Source organism: Pinus tabuliformis, chromosome 3_2 (genome assembly GCF_031772625.1).
Source record: "Pinus tabuliformis cultivar Carrire ecotype Pingquan chromosome 3_2, CPIR1, whole genome shotgun sequence".
Lineage (NCBI taxonomy): Eukaryota > Viridiplantae > Streptophyta > Pinopsida > Pinales > Pinaceae > Pinus > Pinus tabuliformis.
The window spans coordinates 687,928,340-687,934,641 of record NC_142302.1 but is presented as its reverse complement, the minus strand read 5'-3'; the positions used below and the strand labels follow the sequence as shown (position 1 = coordinate 687,934,641).

Below are 6,302 nucleotides of genomic sequence, written 5' to 3'. Positions count from 1 at the left end.
GAACAGTGGTTGTAGATAAGTGTTATAACATCAAAGAAGCTCCATTCTTCAGCAGGATCCAACTGGGCACTTTCTGGCACTATAAAGATCTGAGTTTATAGTCCTCCTTTTATAGTATCAGCAGCAAGCTTTTGGAGCAAGAAATATATGTATATCAGAGACCCCAACTTCAGCAAATAACCCAGATTTAAGAGGCAGCTCGAATAGGCATTTCATAGGGTAGTTTGACCTCCACTAATAAGCAACAATCCTTCACTAACTTGTTACCAGCATGGAAAGTGACGGTCCCAAAGTAATCCAAATCGAAGGGCAAAACATTCCATTAATTGTTGTAAAGAGGGATGGTGGCTTCAACTATGCTTCGACTGATATGATAGCACTGTGGTACCGGCTTAATGAAGAGAAGGCACAGTGGATCATATACGTGACAGATGTTGGTCAATCGTTGCATTTACCATATCCAAAAGCAAGGCATGTTGGATTTGGCCTAGTTCTTGGTTCAGATGGTAAACGCTTTCGAACTCGTAGTTCAGAGGTCGTTCGCCTTGTAGATTTGCTTGATGAGGCCAAGAACCGGAGCAAGCAAGAACTGATAGCTTGTGGCAGGGAAGATGAGTGGACAGCAGAAGAACTCGATAATGCCGCTGAAGCAATTGGATATGGAGCAGTGAAGTATGCTGATTTGAAGAATAATAGGTTAAGCCACACTAGGGAATAAGCTCAGCATACCTACGATACCAACTTGGGCTCTCCTCGCGTCCATTTGAGATCGAAAGGTTTGAAGAAAGAACAGCTCATTGCTGCAAAATTAGAGAGACTAATAGAGGCGCCGCAGAATTGAAATAGCAAGAATTACCCCATCCTGTGACTTCATAATACCATTTATACACAAGTAGACACTGAAATACCAACTAAATATCCAACTGCGCACACAGACCCTGGTTCCACTGCGTTGCCGAGGGGTTCATAACAATATACAAACAGAAGGTGCACCGCCATGAAAATTGACAGAAACATTAGAAAATGAACGATCGTTCATAACAAAGGATCACAACAATTCCTATATTGACATTTCAGCTCATGGACAAATTTATTTATGAGGTAATATATCTGAGCGATTTCCTTATACCGTTTGTCTTGTGTAAAAGAAATCCATGGCGCAGTTCAGATGCAACAAGGTCGAGTGTAGAACGGCGAGGAGGGCCATATTCCTGTATCGAGAACGCCCATGATAATACCATCGGCATAATGTGACAGTGGTCATATCCCATGACTAGAGCTCAAAACCAGAAAGTCGGGGCTTCTAGTAGTATGAAGTTGATCAACATAGTCAGGAAATATAACCAAGCATCCATCCGTATTCTCCATAGCTTGAGTGTCAAGCAGGTTAGCCTGGAAGCAAAGCCATGAGTTATGCATACAACATCGCAGTGGCATCAGAATTGAATTCAGAGAGCTCATCAATGCAACCAAAGGGAGCTGAAATGTCTTCGCGATAACAAGATTTTCCACAGTATTTCCATTTCGTCCATTACACAAAGCCAAGGTTGTGAAGAAATGGCCACTCGATTAAGAGCAAGCGTTAAGGACAATCAATTACAACAACGTTTAAATGTATGAAACGTATGACTGTCAGATGAATGTCAGAGAATGCAGATGGAGCAGCGCTTTTAAATGGAGCGTTTATGGACAGAGAGCTCAGGAAATGGCAGAGAATGAGAGCGCAGGTAAAATTTCAAGAGTCGGGACTGTAAAAGACAGAAATGGCAGAATGAAGATAGTGCAACGTTTTGAATATGGACTGGCTGGCAATGCAACGTGTGCCTCAGATTTGGGCGAATTGATTTCCCAAGATTTCTGTACGCATAATTGCAGGGAACGTTTTATGCAAATCAATTAACACAGATATGAAAAGCATATTTGAACCAATGAACCAGCACTCACGCCATACTACACACTTCAATCTCAATGAGCAATATGAATTTATCCTAACAAATAATCACAAACCCACAAGCTTCATTAAGACATAGAAGCGTTGGTTTACACAGGCCACAAAAACAAGTGGCTCAAATATGAGCAGGGCCAGAATTCGCCTGCTCTGATACCATGTTAAACACACATGGACAACAAAGAATAGGAAAGATAAATCAGTGAGTACATTTTTTTATTAACAGGAGATGTACATTTATAATACAATGTTGTGAATCTTGGGTTTCAGATCCCAAGGTCTCTTGGACTCCTTTTGTCCATTCAACTTCCACACTAACCATTTAGGATTAGGTGTCCAACAGAATCATTATCACTACAATTCACCCTAGGTGACAGTCATTCTATTTGCTAGAAGCCAAAAAAAAGAAACTTTTGGCCATAGATTTTGTTTCTAGATATTGGTTCATATCATTGAGGGAAGGTTTGAGTGTCTAGCTACTAATACACAATCTTACTTCATATTGAAACATCCTTTTGTATCCCCATATTAGCTTGTCCATTCCCTCTTGATTTATGTTTTTCTTGCTATTTAGATCCTACCAAAAGTTTTCCTAACAGAAAGCCTCGATGAGGGAAGCCTAGAGTTCGTGGGGGTTCCAAGAGTGCCAAATAGGGTGCACTAATTTAGGGTCTTGGTAATAGGATACTATACTTATTACCTAATTGATCATAGATTCTTGAATACAGTGAAAATATTTCATCTCATGGAGTCTTTGTAGTTGTAGCCATGTGTCCTCCCAAAATAATGTTGATTGACCATTACAAACTTCCTAGAAATAGTGATTTTGGACCATATGTCGATTATTCCATGATGTGATCCAAATACGAGAGCCAATAATGGTTTCATCCATCCAAACTATATTTTTTCCTCTCCGTTAGTTTTGTATTTTTATCTCCAAATTTAACCCCACAATTCACTAGGACTTTCAAGTTATTGCCACAAAGTTTTCACTCTCAATGCTAAGCTAAGGTTGTCTAGATCTTTGAATCCCAAACCTTGTACATTTTTTGGGAGAAAAAATGTGTCCTATGCCATAAGGGCCCATTTATTTTCTTTTATTTTTCTCCTTCCTAAAGGAAATAATGTTGAATATTGTGAACACCCTTGAGCAGAGACTTAGGCGTTGCCAATGCTAAGAAGAGGTATACTGGCATAGCTTGAAGAATATATTTGAGAAGGGTGAGGTGGAATACTATGTTAAGAGAATGAAAGGTCTAACAAGCTAGTTTTTTCTCCATCTTGTTAAGAACATCCTCCCATCAAGCATAGCGAAGGGAATTTTCAACAAGAAAGGGACCCAAATATTTGGATGGAAAGGAGCTTTGTTGAAAACATAAAATTCTAGAAACATTTAATTGAATAGTAGGAGGAGCGTTGAAGAGAAATATTTGATACTTACCATTGTTGATTCTTGTACCAGATATTTCCATAAAATATAACAATACATACTTGAATTCATAAGCTTCACAAACCATTGGTACTCCCATGACAAGAGTATCATTGACAAATGTTGATGTGAAGTGGTTAAATCATCCCTATCAAATTTGAGGCCTCTAATTCTATTGAAATTAGTCACTACTTTGATAGTACATCTTAATTGTTCTTCCATAAAAATAAAGAGGAAAGGATACAACAAATCCCCTGTTAGATACCATGGGAGGGTGAAAAGGTTGAGGAGGGAGACCCATTAATGAGGACCAAGAAAAAGGCTTTGGATGTGAGTGGAAGGATCCACTTAATATGTATGTCATAAAATCGAAAAACAACAACAAATCTCCTCATGTCACTTATGGGAATTGAACTTAGGTGAGGAGTATAACAATAATTCCTCCCAACCACCCATGATAAACTAGAAAATCCAAGAGTAAGGAGGATGTGATGACTGCATTTCCAACTTAATCTATCAAAGGCTTTGTACATGTCCAACTTAATGAGCATGCTATTTTATTTTTAATTTTTTTACAGAATGGATTATTTCATGGACCAAGATGATGTTTTCATGGATCTCTCACCCTTCAACACAACCTAATTGCTATAGGAAAATAAGTTTTGAAAGGACAAATTTCAACCTGTTGGCTATAATTTTGGTTATGACCTTGTAAATCACATTACAAAGTGATATGGATGAAATTTACTAGGGTGTTAGGGTATTCTACATTTTCCTCCATAGGGATGATATTTAGAAAGGTATAATTTAGAGATGGGAGGACCAATAAATTTCTATGATTTTTATCAATGAGATCCTAGACATATTATTGAATGATAGGCCAAAAGGCTTAGAAAAGGTGAAACTTAAAGCCTTTTGGAACATGGGATCTTCTTCTAGACATGTCCATTACTACTTTATCCACCTCTACAAGGGTGATTTCTCTGAGAAGAGATTCATTTTTCTCTTGAGTGAATAGAAAGGAATATGCTATGTGATCCTCTAGATTGTTGACTTGCAATCCCTTTGAGGTTTAGAGAGAAGAGATCAATAGTAGCCTATAATATCCTTTCTAATGTCTTCATAAGCCTCTAATTTTGTGCCTTGATTGTCTCTGTTGGATGAAATTATATTTTGGTGATAGTTTTGGATTATGTAATGATGGAAGAATTAGGTTTTTTTCTCTCCCTATTTTCACTAACGGACCTAATAGTTTTTTCCTCCAAAGAACTTCTTGATTATTTCCTTCTTCAAGTTGAACTTGGATTTGTGATTCCTATGCGACTAACTACCTTCTAAGATGATTTGTTTGAATTTGTTCCATTTTTTAAGTTAGTTATTTTTTAGCTTTGAAAATATTTCAAAATTCCTCTGTACTCCATTGCTAAAGACATGCTTTTATATTTTAGACGTCAATGAAAAAAATACATTATTGTACCTATTTCTACCAAATATTCCTTCCACCATTCAGTAAAAATTATCATAAAGGATGGATGATTTAGACAAAAGGATTAAATGTGAAAGGGATCATTTTTAGGGCTACCACACTATTCCAGATCTTGACACATCAGCCAATGGTTTAAATCCGTGCTTGGTAAGATTGTGGCATCTATATTAAGGGTTGTAAACATTAAAGTTTATGTTATGAAAAAAAATTAATTCTAGAGGATACCTAATGTATGCCACTGATTCTATCGTTCAATGTGTGCATGCCATTTGAGGTTTCCAAATTAACCAACTTGAAGCTTTGAATTGTTCCTTTGACGAATTCCAAACCTATGTCTAGATGTCATATGACACCTTTCTTTTCTTTCAGTAATTTAATCATGTTAAAGTCTCCCCTTGAAATCCAAAATCAATCTCATATAATTTGAGAGATAGATGGTATGGTTCTCAACAAGGATATATATTCCCCTAGTAAATTAGGTCCATAAACTTTGGAGAGGTAGCCCACTTTTGTTGATCCAATTAATTGAAATATTGTTGTGAATGTTCTTGAAGTTGAAAATAAATTGGAGGTTGATACCTCTAAGGAGACACCAAATAAGTGAAATTCCTTGTAATACCACAAGAGCATCAACTGCCATTATTTGGCATCCTTTCCAATTGATGGCAACCTTTCTAGTTTAATGTTGCAATTTTAATGAGAAAATCACTTGAACATTTGGTTTCTTGGAGCATAACTATAGTCAATTGTCCCTTAAGAATTATATTTTTGAGAATACCATGTTTATTTTTATCATTTAGACCCATTACACTTCAAGAGAGAATATTCATTGTGTATTTTTGGGGATCGAGTGAAATGCATCCATCATCAAAGAAATTCTTCCTCAATTAACTAACATCTCTCCAATCTCTTACAAAAGTTTCTTATTTCTTCTATGCCCTCTTTTTTAATCCTATTTTTCAGCCTTAGGACATTCTTTTGGAGTGTTATAGACCATTTTTTCACATCTAGTCAATAGACCTTTAACTGGAACAATCAACATCCTTTGACCTCCTTTTCATCATCCTTGCACAAAGCACTAAGCATGACTCATTCTAATCCTTGAGTTTCTTCTTGAAAGCACCTTGTTTCAGTCATTTCAAGGACCAACACTCCCTGGCCTCCTACTAGACAACATTGACTACGAAATTGCTCCACTATGGCCTACGTTGATCACCTACAGGTTTCTCCACTATGCACCTACGTTAGTTCTAGAAATTTGGGAAAAAGAGAGAGAAACATGAAGCCTCTTCTTCCAGAAGCTTCAAGGATCTGTTGTAACCATTTACCTCAGGTAACAGACTCAAATAATATCCTATCATACCTTGGAGTTTTCATCCCTTATCCATTGAGATCATCCTCCCATAAAGAGTGGATTTCAAGCCCTAATTGGTAAAAGG

General features: G+C 37.0%; 1 pseudogene; it reads left to right on the top strand.

Annotated features, from left to right (window-relative positions):
* The first annotated feature begins 271 nt into the window (after window positions 1-271).
* LOC149182509 (arginine--tRNA ligase, chloroplastic/mitochondrial pseudogene) lies at window positions 272-1,254 on the top strand (annotated as a pseudogene).
* Window positions 1,255-6,302: the final 5,048 nt, after the last annotated feature.